At 34.7% G+C, this 25,301-nt stretch overlaps 1 protein-coding gene across 4 annotated transcripts in view; it reads right to left on the bottom strand.

The window, feature by feature from the left end:
• LOC142986038 (uncharacterized) overlaps positions 1-21,294 on the bottom strand; it is a 150,847-nt gene extending 129,553 nt beyond the window's left edge. For all 4 annotated transcript variants that reach the window (XR_012960334.1, XM_076134372.1, XM_076134281.1 and 1 more), the window contains exon 1: positions 21,071-21,294. The gene's annotated coding sequence lies outside the window, so the exon portion shown is untranslated. The remainder of the gene's footprint in view (positions 1-21,070) is intronic.
• Between the last annotated feature and the right edge of the window lie 4,007 nt (positions 21,295-25,301).

Below are 25,301 nucleotides of genomic sequence, written 5' to 3'. Positions count from 1 at the left end.
ATTTCTACCGCCGTGGGAGAATTTGAAACGTGTGGTAACTACCATGAGAGTTGGCGAGAAGTCACACTTACTTCAAAGGCTGTTGAAAGTATACCAACGTCAACAACACAAAGGAAAATAGACAGACAGCGATGATTAATAGCCCTAATAGGGTGTCCTTTTCCCGCTTGGGGCGCGGACCTGAAAATAAATGTTGATTGTTCATTGTTTCAATTATTGCATTAAAAACTTTTAATCCTTGCAAATACGCTTTGTAGTTAGAAGTTAGAGTGGACGAAGAATTATTAAGTGTATGCAATATTTTTGAGAAAAGATTTTCTAAAGAAGTCCCATGGTTACACCCAGTTGCGTGTACTTAGCGATTCTGTGCTGTAAGCCATAATTGTGCTTGCTTCGAAGTAAATACAATCAAGAATATCACCAATAGTAATCACCTTCACACAAAATCCTAAATTGTTGTGACTACCCCAAAGAAACTCAATACATATAGTTAAAAAAATCACCTCCAAGCCTGAAATCTACTTTATACTTAACTATCCGCTAGTATCTTACATCTTGTACAGTCAGAAGCACCTTACGCAAGTGCGCGGTCGCACAATACGGTACGCGTCGAGCGCCGGACCCGCGCACTACTCGCTACCATCCACCGCCGAATATTGCGCCTGTGTGCGTGCTTTATTTACGATTCTAATAGATACTGTTCAATGGTGTAATGTGCGGTTTATTGCCCATTTGTAAGCTACCAGTAAGTCGTTTTTGGACTATTAAGAATTGTATAATAGAAACGTTTTGTTTGAAGATAAAATTTATGTTCAGATACGAAACAGGTAAAGTACCAGCCGGCATTTAATTAATAAGTGCAAAAATCATTCATTCATGACAAAAGACAAATATGTATGTTATTTTTGATACAATAAATATAAATCTTGGATCTCCATACAGACGTAATATCATGCCTTTTTCCCATAGAGGTAGGCAAAGACCAAAAAGCGCCACTTGGTACGATCGTACATGCATCCCCATACCCACACAACTTGGACCTACGCAAGATGTTTTCAATCCTAGGAAATTTCACGACATTTACCTAAACATTGATTCCCCAAACATCTATTTAAGGGTCTTATTTCTCTCTTTTATCTTCTAATCACCCATGACAACCATAACACAATAATTGTCACATATTACCAACATTACATAACGCCATCAATTAGAATAGCGGCGACAAAAAGAGAAACGTCGTATTTTCCCTATGGCTGCGAACTTCCCAGTGTTGTAGCTAAGTATATACACTATATACACAATTAATTAGCTCATGTTATGTGATAGTTAGAAAGCCGCACTGCATTGTGTGAGCCGTGCGCCTATTATTTCATAACTGACTTGTTTTTGTATGAGAATCCCACGATTTGCATGTAACGTGGTGTTAAGGATGTGGTTATTGAAAACTGCTAATGCTTGGTTATTGATTTGAGTAAAAACTTAGATTGCTGATCTCGATAACGAACTTTCGATGCTAACGTGATAAGCGTTTAATTACCGCCAATTCGTTTCACAGGAAATCTTTGAAATATGGATACGTGCCAGAGCTACAGCATGAGCTAGAATATACATACATATGTTTTACAAGCTTTTTTAAGTAAGTTTTGTTTGGACAAAAGATCTACGCATCGTATTTTCTGTATTATGTATTTTGTTTTTTTTTTTCAGTTTTACTGACCCATGAGCTGCCATTGTGCTACCCATATCCAGGTACCCATGACATTTAAAACTATTAAGCTTTTTACCACTTCAATTAAATCCTGAATCACTTCATTTAATCAGAATCTTTTACTCCAATTCTTACACATATAGGTACTAAATCCATCCAAACAGGTAACTATTTCTTCCTTTTTATAATACTCTCCTAAATATGAACTAAGGAAGTATTCTCGTGATCAATAGTTGAACAAGTTTCGTATCCAGGACAGTTGCAGAAGCCATTGTGGCTCATGTCATCATATGTTGTAGTTTCACACGATATTTAGCCACGCAGATCTAGATTCTCTCACTATCTAGACTCACTCGTACATACATACATATCAGCCGTTACTTTTACGGTGTTATCCGTTACGTCAGGCGCCGGCTGCTGGAAATTTAGATGTTGATAGTTTTTTGCATTTGGATTTTGGTCTGGCACGTCGTGATATAAAAAAAATTATAACTTCAAACAATAATATCTTAGCCACGATAGAGCATTGCAGATAGATAGATTATTTAGTATTTAGAGAGATTCCTGATATTTATTGCTTTTGTCAATCAAATGAGGTTCAACAATTGAAAAAAAACCGTGTACAAATAAAAACTACATTATATACCTATAGATTATATTAAGTAATTAAGACGTCCTAAGTCCTAAGTTTTCACTCTGGTGTTAAATAAATTGTGTTGAATTTACAGATCGATTTAGCAACGAAAACGGAACTGGTATTTTAGCATTTTGGTGTTTACTACGTGTATGGATTGTGAGTCAGAACAAGCCTGCAAGGTGTCAAATATGGATACTTGATGTCATAATTACATTGAATTTATACTGGTTTACATAAACGTCGCTAACTAAGCTCTGATTATAGTGTTTAGTCTTTTTCACTCTTAAACATTTTCAAAATCGATTGAAAGTGACAAAACAATCTACCGCAATTCTATACCACTAGCAATCCCATCGAAATATTTTGTACAAAAAACCCGATCAGCGCCTCTAGCGGTTAAAACAGGAACAATTTTTGAAGTACATTTTAAATGTCAAACTCTCGGGATTCTGTAGTACCTACCGACTGTAACATATGTATAAATAGAAAGACAGATAATATGTATTAACAATTTTAAGCGATCTAAGTATGGTCTTTCTTGATATAAAGATTGAAATATCTATTCTTGATATAATGATTGAAATTTCTGATCCGTCTGTCAGCCGCTTCACTGGCTCCCACATGAACCGAAGAGGCATCAGGAAGCAATAACGCAGTGTTATGTCACATATATGTGCCCATTCACCTGATACACTCATTAGTTTGTTACCAAGTGTTATGGCAGCTGTGTCATAACTATTAGTCGGTTATAGTGAATTTAAAGCTAATTGGTAAAGAATCGTTTTTATAGACAATCGGGACGAGTAGGATGTGTTTAATGGCATCTTCGATAACTACATTATGTTGGATAGCCTAGAAATTTAAGTTAATTTGCTTAAATCAATTCGGATCAATCGAACCCTGAATTAAGATTTTCATTATGTCTATCTGTATATATCTGTTTTATGAAAACTTTTGCGCCAACAGCACGTTTGCTTAACGTGGTCACCTCGCTGCAATAAACGTCAGATGTGAGTTGTCCCAAAAAAAAATTACGGGATCTTTCTGTCTGCAAATGAATTGTTTAATATGTTACCTATTGAATGTAGAAATGCATTTGTTTACATTATTGTAACAAGGTCTATATCGGAATGCAATAAAAATAATAGTAAGCAAGTTCCGGGAAAGGTGTTCGATATCAAACATTGTCAGCATTTTACTAAGTAGGTATAATAAATAAAAAAATAAAATTATTGCAAAATATCGACGAGTCTGTTGCGATGCATTGATAATCAAGAACGCCAATGCTATCTGCATTACAGAATATTGAATAATGTACAGGGATTGTACAAAAATCAATCGGAATTTATCAAAATAAATAAATATCATTGGACAACTCACACACGGTCATTTGAATGCAACCTAAGCAGAGCTTGTACTATGGTAAACAAATAACTGATAAACATACTTATATACTTCTAAATACATACTTATACAGGTAGAAAAATTACAACTAAACTCAGAACAATATACTCGTGCTCATTACACAAATATTTGTCGCGGGTGTGATTCGCACCCACCATACGAGGCACTACGGTTATTGGTTAAAATCTCAGTCACATTATGTCGTTGGATAAATGTCTCATCTATACTATAATATTATACAGCTGAAGAGTTCGTTTGTTTGTTTGAACGCGCTAATCTCTGGAACTACTGGTCCGATTTGAAAAATTCTTTCAGTGTTAGATAGCCCTTTTACCGAGGAAGGCTATATATCATCACGCTACGACCAATAGGAGCAGAGCAGCAGCAAAAAAAATTACAAAAGCGGGGAATATTTTTACTCATTCTCTCTTATGTGACGCAAGCGAAGTTGCGCGGGTCAGCTAGTACATATGTACATAAAATCACGCCTTCCTCCCAAAGGTAGGCAGAGTCCAGAGAACGCCAATTGGCACGATCCTTACAAACTTCTTTTCCTTCATTTACATCCATACATCTTGTCATACAGGCTCTTTTTCTCAAAAAACATTTAATCTATTTGTTACCAATAAATTCTTCCTGATGGCATAAAAACTTGTACCTAAATACGAATATTACATTAGCAGATCTAGTTTTTGTCCTACTTAGCCCTTGCTTACGTAAGGCACGCATTTCAACGCACAATTCGTATTAGCTAATAGTCGCACAACTTACAAGTAACTAACAAGAATACTTACATTTCCTTATTGATTACATTCTCTTTCTTCTAATATTATAAATGCGAAAGTTTGTTTGTCTAGATAGATAAGTCTATGTTTGTAATTCCTAAATGAAAAAAATATTCAGTATCTTTAAATGCATTTTTTTGTACAAATACTTTATAACCGGAATTAACACACTCGGCACTTTTTTTTTAGAGAAAGAAGGCAGTATAGCGTCACCTATTACAATGGCAACACACTGTCTTCAAATTATTATTATGTTTCGGTAACAAATTATATAGGGTACAAGATTTACCGATAGACTATAGTACCTAGGTACTGTAATACTTAAATACAAAATCATAGCTTATAGTGGCTTGAATGAGCCATAAAATTTAAACAACAAAAATAACCAAAATTACCTCACTTAAAATAGCCTCTTTCTTTTCGTCTAAGAATAGCACATAATCACTATAACTACACTTAACCTGCAAATATTTGGCTCGGTCAAGGCCGGTACAACACTCGGTCATCATAATGTGATCTTTGACTTAACACGTACAACACGTAGCACTACCAAACATGAGTGAAGAAATATAGTAATGACGTAGTTTTGATGTTATTGGCTTTAGAAATTACTCTATTTTGTAAATCTAAAATTTTGTCTGTAGTTATTTAAACACGACCAAAGGGCCATTGAAATGGGTGTTTTGAAAGACTTTTTCCTAATTTTCCGCTAAAGGATTTTTTTAAATTTGTTTTATTCAAAGAATTCTAATTTATTCGGCAGATTTAACCCTTAGTTTTGTGTTAGATTAGTCATTATTAACCATAGAGAGAAGTCAAGTTCTACTCTGATTTTTAAGCCTTAGAATACAAGCCACTGTATATCCATAGAATACAATTATATAGTGACTGGTATTTTGCCAAACGTTACGATGTAAGAAATCAATCCATGAACTGTCTACTAAACCTGTAAATCTCACTGATCGTTTAAAGACCGCTAAGCACAACTGTCACCGGTACAAATCTCATAATTTTCACCTACATACGAGTATATACAATCATATCATTTAATAGAGTCGTACCGAATGATAGGACATGATCACACGCGCATGCGCGTCGCGAACGGCCTTAATCGCCGCGCCCGCGCAGATCCGAACAATAACGGCATCGATCGTTCATTTCAACTGTGTCAGTTCAGAATTGTATCCAGAGAAAGCTATAATATAGAGACTAAAGCTATAAAGATATACTATAGAAACTATAAAGATTAGGATTGATGATATCTGGATGTGGTGCGGATAATTGCAATTTTCTAATCTAGCTTTTCTTTTTCGAATACCTACCAGGATTTATATCTATACTAATATTATAAAGCTGAAGTGTTTGTTTGAACGCGCTAATCTCAGGAACTACTGGTGCGAATTGAAAAAATCTTTTACTGTGTGATAGCCTGTTTATTGAGGAAGGCTATAGGCTATATTACATCGCGCAACGACCAACAGGAGCAGAGAAGTAGTAAAAATGTTACAAAACGGAGAAAAATATGACCCATTTCTCGTATGTGACGCAAGCGAAGTTGCGCGGGTCAGCTAGTCATTTACCTTAGTTCCCTACAAGTCACCGAAAAAATTGATTAATAAAAGGGAGGAGATTTATAGACTTTTACAAACATACAAAAAACGGACACGAAGTACAACCAAACCCGAAACAATTATTTGTGGATCGCACAAATAATATTGTCTGTGTGGGAATCGAACCTGACGCAATAGTACCGGGGTAGCGACTTTTACAATTTTCAGTTTCCTATTTTCTATATCTTCCATTTACTGGAAAACAGCCCTTAATGAGAACAGTTAGCGTCGTGACAGTATCATAACGCAGTTAGTGCACACAGGCTGCGCCGTGCACCGCGCGACGGGCGACGTGTGAGCGCAATGCACGTGTTGCGAAACGAAATCGAATCTTGTAATCCTAATGTAAGCACCTGCTAATGTGATGTTCAACATTTTGACATTAAACTGTGATACTAGTCAGTTTGTGTAGTTTGGGGAGATTTTTGTTGAACGGAAATAGGTGTGTAGTTGTTTAGTACATATTTATATGTTTCTAATTTAATAATAATAGAGAATATGCATAAAATTTGAAATGGCCTAAAATATTTTTTTCTCGAATACTTATTATCGTAATATTATAATGAAAAGGATTTTTTTTTATTTACTTATTATTTAAACCCCTAAAATAATATTCAAAAAGTGCAAAATAAGGGAGCGAAATTCAAACTTTCAAAACGTGCCACCATTGGTCGAACGAAATGTGACGTCATCTCACACGACATTGTATTCATCAGCGTCGAAACTCATACTGTTTTACAAGTTTTTGTGAAAAACATTAAATAATTTAAACCTGTATTCTTGTGCTGACTGTAGTGAAGTTTAGTTAAGATTTGTAGTGAATCTAGGACGATAACTGAAGCTGGTTTTGTCAAAGCACAATCGGACAATCACCGAAAATAGATGCTTTCATGATGACAGCATATTTTGCATCAAATCCCGATATTACGAGCGCAGAGATCAGAGTAGTTTATATAGAACTAGCTGACCCGCGCAACTTCGTTTGCGTGTATCCCGCTACTTCGACAAATACAGTCAACGCACCAACACATATTGGATACTAATTTTCAATTCACAATAACTTCTCTTTCCCTTAACCGCGTTTAAAATATTAAAATGTTTTTTGGTTTCTGTGACTCTTCTTTGATCGCCCCCCCTATCAGTTTTTGGAAAAAATATTTAAGTAATGTACAGATTTTTTTTTGTCTTATATGTATAGATCAAAGTCGTAGTAGGTACCTACTTTTTAATATTATTTATTTTTTATGTACCGTTTTTTTATATTTTTTGTTTTTTTTTTATGTACTTACCTACTTTTGTTATATACATCTAACTATTATTTTCTTGTTTACTTTTTAAATTATGTACATTCTACATTTTATTACTTTTACTTATTTTTTATTTAGGTACATTTATTTTTAGAAGATTAACTTTGTCTTCATTTTTTGAAATATAATATAAGGTATACATACATTTTCATTTTAACGTTGAGAAAGGTTTCCCATATATTTAAAATTAAAGACTATCTACAATTAAAAACTACCTGTAGGTAGATATACATGTTATTTTTTTTATTTTCCTTTTATTTTTTTTATTTTTTTTTCTTTACCTTTTTTATGTATTAGATTGTACTTTATTTATGTAGGTACACTATCTATTTTAATTTTTGATTTAGTACTTTTTGTATCTTTTATATTCCTGCCCCCGCCGCCGCGGCCGGCCCGTACCGTGCCGCAATACTAATATCGTGATATCTCCTAAACTATATGTCTAAATAACACACTGTAAACTGCAAAAATAATCTAAATTAAATGCTCGTGATGAGGAACTTACTTATTTTGATAAGGATATATGTATTATTGGTTATATCAACAGTTAAACATCACCCAACGAATTAAATGTTTTTTTAATACAGAAAAGTAGTTCTTGTGACTTAAATAAAAAAGCTGGATATATGTCATCGCGGACTTTTTTGTAGAACTAATAAAGACCAATGTTTTTGCTATACATTGTTCTTACTTGTATCCAACGGTATAAGCGGCGCACGCACAAATGCAATCTTCAATTAGATTTTTTTTCTGACTTCTTGGACATAAATCGCTATAACTCAGCTAATATAGTTTCAATGTATTTCAATTATATATAAAAACCTGTCGGAGAAAATACTCTTTCTATTAGTGAAAACCGCATCAAAATCCGTTGCGTAGTTTTAAAGTTTTATGCATACGAAGGGACTACAGACAAAATGGGCGACTTTGTTTTATACTATGTAGTGAAGTTAGTTTTTATAACTGAGTACTGAACTTTTCTTATAGGTTAGGTTAATTTTAAACCGAATTTTGTAATGTTCAATAACTAATGCAAAACTTACTTTTTATTAATTCACAATAAGCTGTATATAAATAAAGTACACTTACGTTAAAATGATCTTCACAACAATATAAACACGATTTAGGAGATATATTATCCCTTCTCATCACCTTACACCACTGTTTTCGTATTTTCGCATCACTTGAAATCCGAAAAAACACTTTGTCGGGTGTTTTTCGAGTAGTATTTGTGCACTCCGGTACTATACAATACTCATAACATAATTTTTGACTTGTTCCATGGTTTTAAAGTTATTAAAACTGTAAATATTTCGAAGTAACTGAAAAGTCCACAGTAAACGGTAAGGAAAACACCCACTGGACGTATCATGTGACGTCACGTAAAGCGCGCGCAAAATGGCGGCGTTTGAACTGCTTAAATTTTTTTAAAAGTTTAAATTTCATTTTTGAGAGTATCTAGAGTATTTTGAAGCCCATTAATATTTTTTTCTACGTTATAAAATAGTAAACTATTGATTTAAGACAAAAAAGAAATACATGAATATTCCCTATTCTGAAGATGATATCGCGAATCAATGATTTATTAATTTATCTGAAAAATACTTTAAAGCATAAATATTATAGATACACATCAAACGTTTTTGTATGTAAGGTCTGTGTCCCTGCTTTCTCGAGAATTTACACTGAAAAAGGTACACGAAAAAGTTCCTACACAAAGATTTTTTACCGCGCAAAATACGAGCCTAAATAAAAAAAGCTTTTGAAACAGCTCAAAGTCGTTCCAAACACATGGCGCTAAGCTTCGTATCACTTGTAAAACATTGCACAACACAACCTTGAAGTCTATTGTTTAAAACTAAAGAGATCAATCACCAAACTGTCTCATTCACAGATGTAGTTGTAACACATACACATACATGAACAAGTCGTGTGCATCGTATGATGCAAGGGACGCGTGCGATTTGCATTATAACTGAATTGAGATCGAAGATAACTGCTATGTCACACTGGTAATAGAAACGTGGTTAAAAGTGTATTTTTCAGAAATCCGGTAATAATTTGCTCTGGCAAAATTTTTGACGTTCTATATAGTTTTTTTATGTCAGAAAATTATCTCGAGTTGCAAACAGCAGATGTATTTTAAGACAAATAATGGACATAAATTTACATGGAGACACTGTACCCACTACAACCACTGCACTACGGACTTCGTAAAAATTCCCATTTTTGGCTTATTTTCTATTACTTACATATTTAACTATGACCTATACACCGTATTTTTACAGATCCTCAACCATTAAATGTATATAAAACTCTTTCGTTACTGAGTGACAGACTGGTGGAGAGAACACACAGTCGAAACAACTGAGCGTAGAAAGTTAAAATTGGGTATGAAGATTCCTTAGGAAAAAGAGAATTACTAAGAGAGGATTTTTGGAAATTATCCCAGAAGTGGCTGGAATTACACGGCGAAAAGCTAGTTACTATAGTAGGTAAAGTGTTTTAAACACTAGTAATACAATCGGAACGTCCTACTTAAAGTGCTAAGTTCGCCTTGAACTTTAGACAGTTTTATTGAGTCAGTTTTAGTATCTAGATAGGGCTTATTGCCTTTTACAACAGTACTGGATCCTTTCCAAGTGAATTGTACGGAATGCGGATCCTAGCTACCTCTTAATTAGAATGGGAGTTGCATGGGAGATGTGTTGTACGGGAAAGTGTACGATTTGCCTTATATGGGCTGAGTTATTCTAGTAAAATGCCTTCTGTATAATAAAGACTGTCCTTCTACTGCATGTTAATGAAAACTACAACTTCATCAAATAAATTTATCAAATTAGCTCAGCTGGACTATCACATGATTAGCGAACTAAACAGGTGACAAAAGGTCAAAGAAAAAAAGGTAGAAGTTGTTAGAACTTCTACCTTTTTTTGGCACTGCACTGCAATTCCTTATAATGCCTCGCAGCATTAAATGCATGCAATGAAAGTGCACAAGTCTTCTCAAGCACCAGACGTCGATATATGTATTTAGGAAACAAAAAAACCTTTTATACACAAGAACAGTAAAGTTCAACTGTACTTTTTACGTGGATTTACCACGTAAAAAGTACAGTTGAACTTTCAAGATGACAAAACCAGTAAACCATCCTTATCTAACAAAACAGTAGATTCCAACCGCAATATCTAATTGAGTTTTATAATAAGTAATAACGTATTGCGAAGATTCTCATAGCGATTAGCACAATCTCGTCATCACTAGGCTAAGGCTTGCAGCACACATATTCGGATCGGCAGTGTTTCTCGAGCAACAAAAACGACTTAAAGCAATTACTACACTTGTTCAACAACACCGATCGGGGAGTTTCTTCGGGTCCGATCGTCACAATTTGGTAAGACAGTGTCCAGAAGGAGTGAATAAATTCGTTACCTGAATTGACCTCTTCTGGACAAAGTCTAAGCAATCAGGCGCGGCGATGTCGAGCGCCATTTTTCTCGAACGTTCATCTACACATATATTATACGGTTTTACCGCCCGCCTAAGCCGATTAGTGCCGATCCGAATATGTGTGCAGCAAGCCTTACTGTACAAGTGTAATGTGTACACATTCACAACTAACTGCATTGCGAGTTAATCCGTTCCTTATTGCTAAATGAGATCTAAATCTTTATGACGGCTAGATGTTCCCAGAAGGTAATTTCACGCCAGTGTTTTCTCAACAAGTACGTACAAGTTCATTCTTTATTTTGTTTTCAAAGACATCTGCACAATCTTATGCAGCTCTTACACTGCATTTTACAAACCTGCAAATGGATACAAGGACCCAATACAACTATATGTATATCTGGAAAATCTAGGAATTGAACAAACGGACAGTCATAATAGCTACGATATATATCTTTTTTTTTAACATTTTAAGGCATTAGACACTTGTGAAAAAATCCCTTTTGCTGTTGAAATCAAGTGTTTTGCTTTCTTTACCAGTATTTTTTGTAACATTGCGCATTGGTTGTAAAAAGGCTTTCCGAAGCGTACTTTTTTATGAGCACAAATATTTGGTATCCGTGAGACGCTGCGACCTGTGACACTTAGCACAGGATATGGGTTATTCAATACAATAAAAAAATGGTGTGTTAAAAATTGGTTGATTATTGGTTTTGTACTTTCGTGAAATACAGTAGGTTTAAAATATTGTAATTACACTCAACGAGTACGTAAATAATTGAAATCGAACTAAAAATCAATCGACATTTTATGCGAAGTTTCGTTGTTACCAACTTACAGTACCTAAGCATATCACTTTAATCACAGCCCGAGATAATAACGATGACTGATTCGAGGCAGAAACTAATATTTTACGAGTGTGTGTCTTTTGTAGTTCGATCAGAGACAAATATCTTCTGATCAAAGGTTGCTGACGTCTCTGATCTTTTACTGACCGTTAACTAATCATGGCTAAACGATATAATAAAGTGGTCTAAATAATTGAATTAGTAAAACAGATTGAAGCAGACACAGTTCAAATACCGGATAAATAAACTAATGATATAATTTCATGTAATAATCTAATAAAGAGAGGCAGGCGCCGATGTAAATAACTTTACCTAATCACCAATTACATTAATTATGATATTTCCTTTGACTCAAGTACTCAAGACTAGTTATTTATATTTTTAGAACTTCTAGTTATGTTGAGGAAATAGATAAGGTTTATTTATCGTCTGTGGTGCTAAGAAAATGTTAATTTGCGATTGAAAGCACATTCCATATAATCTGTTAACCGACTACCGACAACCGACTAGCTCTCGAAATAAATTGTATGAAAATCTGATCAGCGCCTCTATCAGACGTCGCAGAAACTAAAATTGCAGTACATTTTAAATGTCAAACTGTCGATATTCGATGGTTCCGATTATCGAGAATCGCGCTGCAGGTCTTTAGTCATTTTAATTTGGCCTTTACAAGGCTGAATGTTTATTCAGTTGGCTCCACGTCCAACGATTTGAATAAAAATGCATTTTCAGAAAAAATACCGTAATATACATAAACAATAACATCAAATCACTTCTTCTTTTACAGGTGGAGGCAGAGATCAAAGAACGTCACTATGCAATATCCTTACAAACTTCATTTCATTCATTCATTTTCCGTAACATAACTTACTTTTGTTACTACTCAAACAGTTATTTTAACATTTATTCCATTACGAGTATATGCACTGTAATAATTATAATTCTACATAATATTACCGGGTTATACGTTATAAAGTATTTCCTATAATATACGTATAACTAATTAAAATACAACCTTAAGTATGTTTACATTATACATGTATATAAGTATGGTGCCGACGGAAATATGAGTTTACAATCAACATAACAATATTAACTACTTTGTTTGAATGGAATTAACAAAGCACGTTCATTTTAGAACATAAATACATATTACTTTTCGCTGTCCAATATACAACGTGTCCCAAAACTCAACGTCAAAACGAAAACCTGAGCTAGGCCGAGTTGTGTAGGCTCTCAAAAAATAATTTAAAAAAATCTATCTCGTGTAGTTTAAAAATGACAACCATTTTTGTAAAATTGCCACCCTCTGATGAGTTTAGTCTACTGTGGCAACAAATGACTTCTTTTCTAGTTCTTTTTTCATGTGGAGTGTTCTTAAGTAACGCTCCTACAAAATTCAATTCATTATTTGCACACAACTTCATTGGAATATCAGAAAATATCCCTTTTATGGCGAATTATGCCGTGAACAAAATATCATCACTCAACTTTGACAGTCTGTCCTGAAAAATATTTGTACTACGCTTTTTCGGCATGTACTTTCAAAAGTTGGCGCATTTAATGAGCTTTCGAAAATGGTATAACACTTCCTATACTATTTCATAGACGATGAGAAAATAAAAAAAATCTTAAGATAGTCGGTATTTAACGTATTATTAGTTCGTCATAAAACTTTCTCAAAACTATTCTAATGTCATCTAGGCGTTCTGTGAGGTGTAATTAAAGAGAAGTAATGTTTAATTATTGACGATTAAGAAAAGGTTCATTTAAATGATCATTAGATTTTTAATAATTATTGATCTTTATTTAAACAATCCCAAATACAATAAATGTCACTAACACCATGAATGTAGCGTCACTATCCGTCCCACTCTTAAATTTCTTCGTCGCTTTATGCGACTGCCGCCCAAGAGGTCTCGGGTTCGAATCTTGGGTCGAGCCAAAAAGTAATTTTAGAGATTTTCTGTTAAAAAAATTCTCAGAGATTGCCCGCAGGTAGGAAGTTGAGGTAAGGGACCTCTGTGCCTCGGAGAGCACGTAAAGCCGTCGGTCCTGCGCCTGACCTCTCTCTGGTCGTGACGGTTTTGCCGTCCCACCAGACTATGAGAGTGTACCTGTGTATTGTGCACACACTTGGCCACTATAAACAAAAACCTGCACTGTTGGCTGGTTTCAATGAAACTGACCGCCGTATCCGAAATCTACCAGGACAACATCATGACAGAACGCTTAGATGACATTAGAATAATTTTGAGAAAGTTTTATGACGAACTAATAATACGTTAAATACCGACTATCTTAAGATTTTTTTTATTTTCTCATCGTCTATGAAATAGTATAGGTAGTGTTATACCATTTTCGAAAGCTCATTAAATGCGCCAACTTTTGAAAGTACATGCCGAAAAAGCGTAGTACAAATATTTTTCAGGACAGACTGTCAAAGTTGAGTGATGATATTATGTTCACGGCATAATTCGCCATAAAAGGGATATTTTCTGATATTCCAATGAAGTTGTGTGCAAATAATGAATTGAATTTTGTAGGAGCGTTACTTAAGAACACTCCACTTGAAAAAAGAACTAGAAAAGAAGTCATTTGTTGCCACAGTAGACTAAACTCATCAGAGGGTGGCAATTTTACAAAAATGGTTGTCATTTTTAAACTACACGAGATAGATTTTTTTAAATTATTTTTTGAGAGCCTACACAACTCGGCCTAGCTCAGGTTTTCGTTTTGACGTTGAGTTTTGGGACACGTTGTATAAATGCGAGTTAGTATCTATCAAAAGTAATTTATAGGTACTACTTTTCAGTTTAAACTATGAAGAAATGTGCTGTTAAATTACAATAAAAATGATATAAACCTTTCCCTAATGATAACTGAAGTTTAAAGTCTTCAAATTCCAATTTATTTATTTTAGTTAAACAGGTTATCTAGTTATTTGTATTGTATATGCAGAAAACTAGTTAAACAGAGATTGGTGAAACAAAATTTAGGAAAGGTATGGTTTGAAATTTTCAATTTTAACTATACTGGATTTTTGTACACAAGGTGAAAAGTTCTGTATAACTGGTGTCAGAAACCAAAAATAACCAATAAAGCACCACAAAAATTTTATAAATAAATTAGCTTCACCAAATTCCTCAACAAGATTCGGAACGTCGTTTCATACGACATTTTTACTCAATTCTCCACAGATATCGGTAATAACAATCACGTAAACGCAAGCTGTAATTACTACGGTATGTACAATAATGTACACACGACACAGTACTGAGAACAGTTGCCCAACTGCGACTTTTTGTCGACAGTGTGCAGCCGGCCTATGACGCAATGTTGCCACACCGATACCAGAGTGGTTAAATAATAGTTTTTTGTATTTTTATGTCGTTTAAATTTGTAAAGGGTAGGCAATGAAGGAATTTAAGGAAGATAAAAAAATACTTATGCTAGGCTTTACAATTCTCGCTCATATTGTTTTTAGGTATATTGTTTCCTATTTTGAACATCTCTAAAGCACTAAGGTGAAATGCTAAAAATATGTTCTCGTAAAAAAATTAAAAAATATTAACATTATATTGAGTACTGAAATAAGCGTGAAAATAGGCGACGAAAGATTTTTACAATTAAAATTAAAAAAGCAAGTTTAATTACTTTTTAATACAAACAACACATTTTTTATCATTCTTTCATAATCAATACGTAACAGAATTCGCAAAAGAAAACAGTAAAAGTTTACAATTACAAAGACCAACTTACATCTTTAAGAATAAAACCAATCTAGAACACAAGATACAACAAATTTTGAACAAAAAAAAAACCTAAGAAAAGCTATTAGACGCGAATTAAAAAATATAATAGTACATTTCTCACGGCGGTCGATTTTAAGTTATTTTAGTTAATACAACGATTTTAAAGAACTTTCCATTGCAAAATGATGTTACGGATTGATCGTTCTTGTTTCAATATGTAGGTCGAGAGAATAGACCAAATTGGGGACTAGAAGGGCTGAAGATGGCAGCTTTAAAATCTTTAAAAGACAACTCCCGCATTAAGAATTGCTCTTGTGTCGCTGGGACTTTACATACAAACAACGGACAAAAAGTACAACCAGACCCGAAACAATTATTAGTGGATCGCACAAATGTTTCGTGTGGGAATCCAACCCACGACCTCTCGACGCAATGGCGAAGGCGTGGTGACCTTAACCACTGCACCACGGGGGCAGTCTCAGTTTAAGAAAGAAAAACTGAATGAAAAAGTATCAAGTAGAATATAAGTATGACATTGCTTTACTTACAATAAAACTTTTCTAGGACAAATTACCTATATAATATGTATGTATACTATTTATCTTTTTCATATATAACACGCTATTACAATCAAATTCCCTCGTAAAGCTATCAATAGACAACAAAAACGAGTGCAACAAGTGCAGGAGTATTGTCTATGGCTCAACATGGCGCCGTGTCATTGTTAGCGAGAAACCATAGATAAAGTATGTATGAAATCTATTGTTGTTCAACATTACATACGTATTTAGTATACTGAATTATGCGATTTTTTGTTAGGAATTATTGGCCGGCTATTGTAAAGCGAGAATGTTGGTAGACTAGCTGACACACGCCGTTTCGCTCGCAAAATAAGCGAATTGTAATTTAGGGATGTCTATAACGATTACTAGTATAGAAATTATGTTTTGACCGCTTAGTTAGTTTAACACCATAGTTATTATAAAACCAACACAAGTTTTGCGCAAATCTGTAAAATTTCATAAAATTAGACGGGCCATTTATGTCTTATCACTAGTTAAAACTTCGACAAGAAACTTAGGCAGCTTAAAATTTTCTAATAGAAAAGTCCAAAATACTTTTCAACCCTGTTGTCCTAGTCACATAGTCTTAGAAACCTCTTATAAGCTGTAACAAAATTTCAGCATCCATGAAAAAGTAAAGCTTTAAAACGATTTATTTACCTTCTTGAATTAACATTACGCCTTAATGTTACTGTAAAGTGAATTAAGGTACAAAATGGCTCTACTAAATTTATTGTTTCATTAGCACTATTAAAATTCACAATCTAAAAGATAAGATAAATTAATAAACTTATGCGGTTAATGTGTCGAAAATCACATCGTAATTTTAAGTTTACAAAATACTTATCAGCCATAATTTGTTTATAATAATATAATTGTGATCCTAATTGACTTTTCCGTGAGCCTGATCATTACTAAAATGTAGCTATTTATTTACCGTTACAAAAACTAGGTACTAAATCTAACATATTTCCATCACTCTTTCAATAAATCTATCGAACTATATACGTACGCATGTACACATAATCTATACAGTTTCACAACGTAACATAGTATGTACTACATGCGCATAATTTCTACACTTTCATAGCGCAGTTGCGACGAAATATCGTTGATTGCGACAAATATTCTGGTTCCTTTCGACGCTTGTCAGCCGCAGCCGGGTGACCAAACTAAACTTAGAAGGCAATTCCGTTCTAATTTTATGAAGTTATGATCTGAATTTATTAGTTTAGAAGGGCTAAGCTTTATTTCTGGCAATTTATTTCAAGTCTGAAGAAAAGCAAATGCTTTTTACAAGACGTACCTACCTATATTCTAATTTTATCAATTAAAAACTAAAACAAAGCTTGTAAAAATACGAAGTTACTAATAGGAGGAGCTATTCTGGGGATTTGAAAATATCTGAAGATAGGTGTGAACACAATTACAAATAGGCAATAGGCGTATCTTCCACAAAACACGCAACAATTAGTCTTTCAAGTTTTCATTCGAATTACCTACGTAGAATTTCAGATTGATCGCAGCGTTTTTTCGTGGCGTCAGTGGCCAACATAGGAATAAAACAAATAAGGTGCCTAGTTTCTTCTTTTCGTGTTTTTTGTGGTCAACGTAGAATCAAATTACTAAAGATGCATTGGTTTGAACCCTACTAATTAATACAGCCATCAAAAACCTCTCAACCGTTAACCAAACAAACAAAAATATATTCTAAACCTGTCCAAAACACACCTGTTCCCAGCTCACAGAAATAACATGTAAAACTGTTCATCCACTTAGCACGTTTACTTCCGTAAACCTGTGGACCCTGTATAAGTAGCGGTTACCAGAGGTTACTAGTGGTTACCGGCGGTTCATTAGCGTGTAACAATTATAACCGAACATGTTGGACAACATTGTCATTTGTTACAATGTTTTTAAGTTCTAAGCAACTATTCTAAGTGGTTTTATAGGCTTCCGTTTTATGTAAGGAGTCAAATGTGTAGAACTTTAAACATATTCATGACACACGAAGATTACCTTTGGATGATTAAGACCATGTCTCCATTGCATCGTCAGATGTCTTATTTGAGAAACATCAGCGAACGTTTGACAACTTTGACATAACCATGCGCTAAACATGAACATTACATTGCCCGAACAAAATTTTTCTAATAAATTTAAGTGTCCAACCAAACCAATGAGCAGTTTGCGACCACAATCAGACAAGCTAGCGCCGAAACGACAAGCAAGCTAAATAATACAACTGATTTAATTACTTAATTTTAACCGAAGTAGGTATATTACTTCAGTTAAGTACCTTACTACATCGTACAAAGTTCTAGTAAACCAGGACGAACTAATCAATACTTATCAGCCAGTGTTAAAACAAGCCTTAAACTTTCTTACTTATTCTATCTCTATTTTCTCTTAAATTAACATAATCTGCCAGTCCGCTGTTGAGAGAATATCTCAATAAAATAAACCTAAGCGGATTATCGTTTCAAGGCATTACTTTATCACGTGCTACATCCACATATGTTTAACATAACATCATCGATTTGTTTCGCTTTCTAGTACATAATTACTGCTTACTTGTGTTGTGCTTATTTCCCATGGATTTAAATTCTAGGTAGAATTGTAGAAACGTATTGGATAAATTGGTTTGGTTCAGATATGAGCTTAAAGAGCACACTTATGACATACTCGTGGCATTTTGTCGCTAATTTGAAATAGAGTAGAAGACAATAAAACTGAAATGTTTTTTTAAATTTAACAAATGAAATAAAGTCGAAGGTGCGTGACAAGACAAACGTAATCTTGCGGAGGAAATAATTAAAGGAAAATAATCAAGCGAATACTTATTTTAGATACTAGGTAGCTACCATTATTATTAAAGACTTTATTTCTGTGATTTGCATCTATCAATATTTAGTGTACTTATTAGTTTAAGACTTGTCTTTCATAGAGAAGTATGGTGAAACAATCCCATCGATCCATCAATGATCACCACCGTATTAAGTATATGAAATTCGGATGTTAATTTTCCTCACATTAAATTCTCATATCGTAACAAGTAAAATTACCTTTTAAACAAAACGATCGTAAAACGTACTTAACAATAAAACGGCTAGCGAGTAAGTGACAGACATTAGCCTACATCGCGTGTGTACACAGTTGGTGGCGGTTCGATCTCCACTCGATGCTATTACAAATATTGTTACAGATTTTCACACCACGTAGGACTACGACTAAAATTTGAGGTTCATTTATTATTGTAGCGCCTTTTGCTCCGAATGCCTGTTGTTTCGGCACTATTTACTTTGATTGTGTTCGCATGCTGCACATTTTGGTTGAACCCTTAACTTTATTTCAAAGATTTTGGCCGGCGATGTACATATTGCTTGTCCATTTATTCATGTCAAAATTGTCGCAAATAGAATTTAATTAAGTCTCAAATAAAGACATCTGGTCTTACTTATCCAATAGTGAATTTACGGAATGTAGAGTTTATGTTTTCGAAATATTGAAGCATTCTTCTTGTTACAGATTATGCAAAAGCTGAGGAGGAAATGGACACAAATGCACCTTTTTCGGTCAGTCAAAGTCTTAGCCAATGTACGCATTATTATCGAGTTGTTAGCAGAATATATCTATAGATATTTTGTTTTTTACAGGTAAGTAGGTAGGTACCTAAGTATTATTTTAGTCTCGAAAAAACCTGCCTAAGTATTAAATTTTGTTTTAGCAGAATATAACAAAAGAACACTAAATCAAGATATTATAAATGTAGGTCTACCCAGCAAATTTTTCAATGAAATCGCTATTACACACATTAAAGTTGTTGAAACATAATTTAGGTAGGTAGGTAGGTAGGTAGGTATTACAGATTAGCTTCGAGAACATTTTTTTTTGTTAGCCAATCTTGATTTTAATGAAATATGACTTATGTACCGAGTAGTTAGTAGGTAGGTAATTAAAATAAAACGTTTAATTTACGCTTCCCTAATTTTATAGGCACTAATTTGTAATCATTAGGATGAAAAAGCGAAACGCCTTTGCCCCGAAGTGGGACTCAGAGGACGACTAAAAAAAAAAGGATGAATGAGTTTTTTTCGTAAACATTCAAATTTCGAAACGATTTAGCGTCCCATCTTTCTTTAAAAACAACGTTAGTTAGATTTTACACATAAATAACAAGTAAAACGCAGAATTACAAATGTCTAAAACGAAATGTTAGCTTGCTTTCCTTGTTCAGTCAGCGAGATGAGTTTAGAAAACGGGTGTTGAACGCACACCAAGTTTGAGCTCAGTGAAACGGAGCGAAAACAATTCCACTCAGACTCCTCTTCGCAAACGAAACATCTCAACCATTTTAAAACTTTTACATTCACAGTTTTAACATTAATATGACTTACTTTTCTACTTATAAGTACCTATGTTTTTCATGTAAATGTGTTGAATTACAACAATCTGGCGATTTGAATCAATGGCCGTGAGTTTCTCGCTTGTTCGTCTCTTTATACGGCCTTTACGAACCTTGTATTGCTACGTCAGTTTAAATTAACCATCACAGAACCTTGTATGACCTAATTAATAATAATATTTGATACAAATTAGACAGTTACGGAATACGCACCTAAAGTTAGTCGCAAAAAATAAAACAACTTTTACCAATGAAATTAGCCGACCTTGCGAATATTGTAATGTGGGTAAACAGACGGCAAATTAACAAATTGCCAAATTTTAATGATACACAACATTTAAATTGTAAAACTAACCTTAACGAATGAACTTTGCTGATTAAGAACTCATTTAAATCGCTATTAATCACAAAATCTCTTCACTAATCAGATAGGCTGGAAACAAAAGTAGAAAACAGAACGGGGCTATGCAAATACGACGTGAATAATTCAGAAAATGTATAAATCAACATATTTAAACACAATTAGAAAGTCAATAATACATAATAACATTCCGCGGAACAATTCCTTCAAAGAGGCCGAATCTAACGCAAATAGCTTACCTGTCGAGATGATGGCAAGATTAGCAACCACGGCAACCACACACGCAGTAAAACAACCAAGGGAGTAAGATATTTGTTGTAAATAGTTGGGATAAAGCACTTGCACAGTCACAGTATCGTGGTTCACTCGCGTTGTGTCACTCGCGTCGCGTGCGCAGCAGTAACGCGGAGCTGGCGTGAGTCGTGCGCGCGTCGCCGGCCGTCGCGCCGTTATGTCGGCCCCAGCGCAAGCGCACCGTGGAAAGCGGTCGCTGTTTCACGCGCAAAGATTATTCATTAATCTGCAGATGGTAAAAAAACCTTATTAAATATCTGTTTGCGGATGTTTGGAGTTATAAACTATTCAATTTTTATCCCATTGTGTCGCCAAAAAGTAATATTTGAGTTGATTAATTAACGGTATTTTAATAAATCGCATTGAATTGTCGTTGGGTTTTGATTTGGTTCGTCTTAGTTATAATCGCTGCACACCATGAAGGCGGGTTAATGACACAAATAATGCAGTGGTTAAGTCTCCGGCTATTGACCTCAATTTCAGTTTCGGAATCAAAAGCAAATCGAGACAAAGATTTAATGGATCTTTGTGGTTTAATGGTAGTTCGGTTCACCGGCTTTAACTACTGTGCATTCGACATTATATTTCATAAGCGTAACTTTAAGGTCAAGAATGAGAATATGCCATATTTCTTTACAAAATTCGTTGCTAGTTTAATTTCTTTCATACCTATTCAATAATATTTGGTTACCTATAAACCGTCGAAAAAGTAACAAATTGTAAACAAACATACACTTTAAAAAAAACAAATTAAATTACCAAATAACAAAATAAACGCCAAAAACATTCAAATCACACTTAACAAACCGCAAGATAATTTACCTCTACACAAATTTCAAGTTTCCTACCTACTACCGTGTCTGTATAACTAGTCTATGCTCGGCCAGTTATCAATGAAGATGGTCGATGTTATCTGGGAGCCGTCGATCGGGCCCGGGGGAAAGTGGATGCGGCGCACGCAGGGACCCTAGGTTATGGTTGACGCATGCCCGCGACGCCCGCGCCCAGACTCGCCGGGCTGCGCCTGACCAATGAAGCAGATGCGGTAATGAATTGAGATAAGATTGTACCTATGCGCAGATTTTAGGATATAATTTTACTTTTGATATTAATCTATCTGTCTTACTGTTCAGTTAATTTCTACCTATTGCTGAGTATATTATTAAGTATGTTAAACTTTTAATTATAATGTATGTGAATGCTGTACTTGAGGTCCCGGGTTTTGTTATCGGGAAAAATGCTTTTCTAATTTTTATTTTCTTGAATATTCTCAATAATAACCCGGAGGATACCAGTAACGTGCCCGGTATATGGCATTACAATCGACCACTATTACATGGTACTAACATTGTAAATACTTACTGCGGTTGTGGTTCATTAAAAAATCCCACAAAAGTGCAAGCAAATTAAGAAACATTTTTATCTTGAACTGAGCGTTTCAATGCCTTACAGGGAACGTAAAGCGTCGGTCCCGGTTGTTAATTAAGATTCGCCAAGCCAAAACATTACGAGCGATTTGACCAACTTTGACAATAAATTGTTCAGTAACCGTACGATTAACTTAAAAAAAACTAATTTTATATTAAATCTGTCACTTTACACGGCAAATGAATAAACAATATATTTACTAAGTATGTACCACAAATAGCTCACATTAGCCGGTCATTATAAGTATTCACCAGCAATCATATACTGTAACAGTTCAGTGTACCAGTGTGTAATTGTCCCGGTTTTAGTTTTAAAAGGTCGCACACGCCTTTCGCATTCCTTTCCTATTTCACGAAGGAATTTTGCTCACTTGTGATTGTGTTATAAATAGTAATGGTATCGAAAATATAATTTAATGGGACCAACCATATTAATGGCGAAACGGCTACACCATCGAGTAGGTATAATAAATAGGCGATATAAAAAAAATATAAGACGGTCTTGTAAGAGGATATTAAAGAAAGATTGACTTCTAGAACTACAGGAGTAAAGTTCATTCTGTAATCCGGGTTAATCTGGATCACGGTCCTAGCAACCTGGCGAATTGTAACAAGCAATGTAGGCAATGAAAAAAGTTTATAATCCGACAAACTTAGTTGGCCTGCACGATTTATCAAGAATCTATTGAATAATTATTTAAAAAAAATAAAGTAGTTGTTGGTACCAAACATGTCACCGTCAGCTGATGATCAATGGTGAATGATTTATGTTCTTCAGGCTTTACAAGGCTTTGTACCTACTAAGTTGTTTGATAATAGACGTCGTTTAATAAACGCTAAAGTTCTTCAATGAAAAGTTAATTATCACGCAGAATATATTTTCATTTCACCTTTTGAGAGCAAAAATTACAATACCATACGTCAATTACGCAAAATATAATGACACTTTCAATTCATCACCCCAATTCATTCCATCAAAAACCATCCCATAAACACACTATACCATCTATTAGCATCCCATCAGCCTACTTCGTGGCACAAATCACCCACACGGCATGCAAATGTCTCATCTTTATGCAGAACGCGGTTCAACCTTGAACGGCCAGCATACCAAGTGGAAGGTAAGATCCTGAACACGTGCGAGGATCAAGGCCAGGGGAAATCAAGAGAAATGCTCATCAGGATATGTATGAGATTTATCTGATGTTCTCAGTAAAAGTAAAGAAAGTTTTCTTGATTGTTTTTGATGTGGCTCCAAGTGAGGTGAGTGTTTCGTTTGTTGAGCTAGAGTTGATGTGTCATAGTGAAGTTTGTACTTTCGATTTGGCAAGATAATAATATGTTGAAGAACTTTATTAGGAACTAGGTACATAGTATTCAAAAGATAGTTTTACATAAGTGATACTTAAAGTTAATATCTATACTAATTTAACCATAACCTTATCAAGTTGTCAATTACGGTTTACGGGGGATTATGGGGTTTTTTTACGGCTCCGGGCTATAGAAGGCATTAGAAGGTAGGACATTTGGCTAGACGAGAAGAAGGAAGGTAGACGAAAGCACTAATTAAATGGCAGCCTTGGAATAGGCGAAGGTCACAAGGAAGGCCCCCGACTAGATGGTCGGACATCGTTTAAGGTGTAGGGCAGCCATGGATGAGATACGCGCCGGACCGTATCAAGTGGCGTATTGAGGGAGTGGTCTATACTCAACAGTGGGTGGAAACAGGCTGATTATATGAGTAGATACTTAAATAGAAAAGGGACTTCGCTTTATTTTTACAACCGGCATGCTACCTAAAGTCAACCCTCCTAGCCAACTTTCTTGGGAAAAAATTGAATCAAATCATTTATTGCTTATTGAGTTACAGATATATAATATGTGTATACAAAAATACCATATGTTAAGGGAATGACAAACTTAGTAATTATCAGTAAACATCAATTTACTTAATATAATTAGTCGAACATAATAAAAAGTGTAATTGTTCACGCGTAGTTAAATAAATTGCGGGTAGATACAGTTTTTATTGTTACCGTTATTGGAGCATTGAGCATCGGACCGATAGATCTAGATCTATTTATTAGATGCACGCACGCAATCGTGACGGAAATCAACGGCTACATTATTTACTCTTTTATTATTTTTAAGTTGTAACTGTAAAGGAAAACAACGAAATGAAACGATGCATGCCTTAAACTCGTTTAAAACGTTGCATTGCAGGGATCGCACTTGGTGGACTCAAGTCTTAAACAATGCCTCATTTCAGTAGGAGACTTTTGAGCAGCAGTGGGTCGGGCAAAGTACTATCGGTCTTTTCAAATTGTTATTAGATCTAGGTTTCCGTGGCTTTGCCCACGTAGAATTTCCAAAAATCTTTACTTATTGCTCTTCTGCACTTCCTACGGATATCAAATCAATTCCCAAATTTCAACTAAGTAGTCTCAGCTGTGCATTGTCCACCAGTCAATCAATGATTGACTGACTGACATCATGTCATCATGGGAATAACATTGTAATGGCAAAACTCGGGTGTACTTCAGACACAGCTACGGGTACCACAAGCGCGGTACTTACGTATTTTACTCTCATAATCAACTAAACATATTTAACAATAAAATGACGGAAACCTCTCGTAAAACGCAGAAAAGGCCACAATCGTTAAGTCGTCGGCCATCGCAATTCTAAGCTAACGTTATCAAACAAGGCAGTGCAAGATTACCTCAGCGCCATCACTTACTACTCGTTA

The sequence above is a fragment of the Anticarsia gemmatalis genome, chromosome 1, assembly GCF_050436995.1.
Source record: "Anticarsia gemmatalis isolate Benzon Research Colony breed Stoneville strain chromosome 1, ilAntGemm2 primary, whole genome shotgun sequence".
Taxonomy (NCBI): domain Eukaryota; kingdom Metazoa; phylum Arthropoda; class Insecta; order Lepidoptera; family Erebidae; genus Anticarsia; species Anticarsia gemmatalis.
This window is presented reverse-complemented; position numbering and strand designations above follow the sequence as displayed.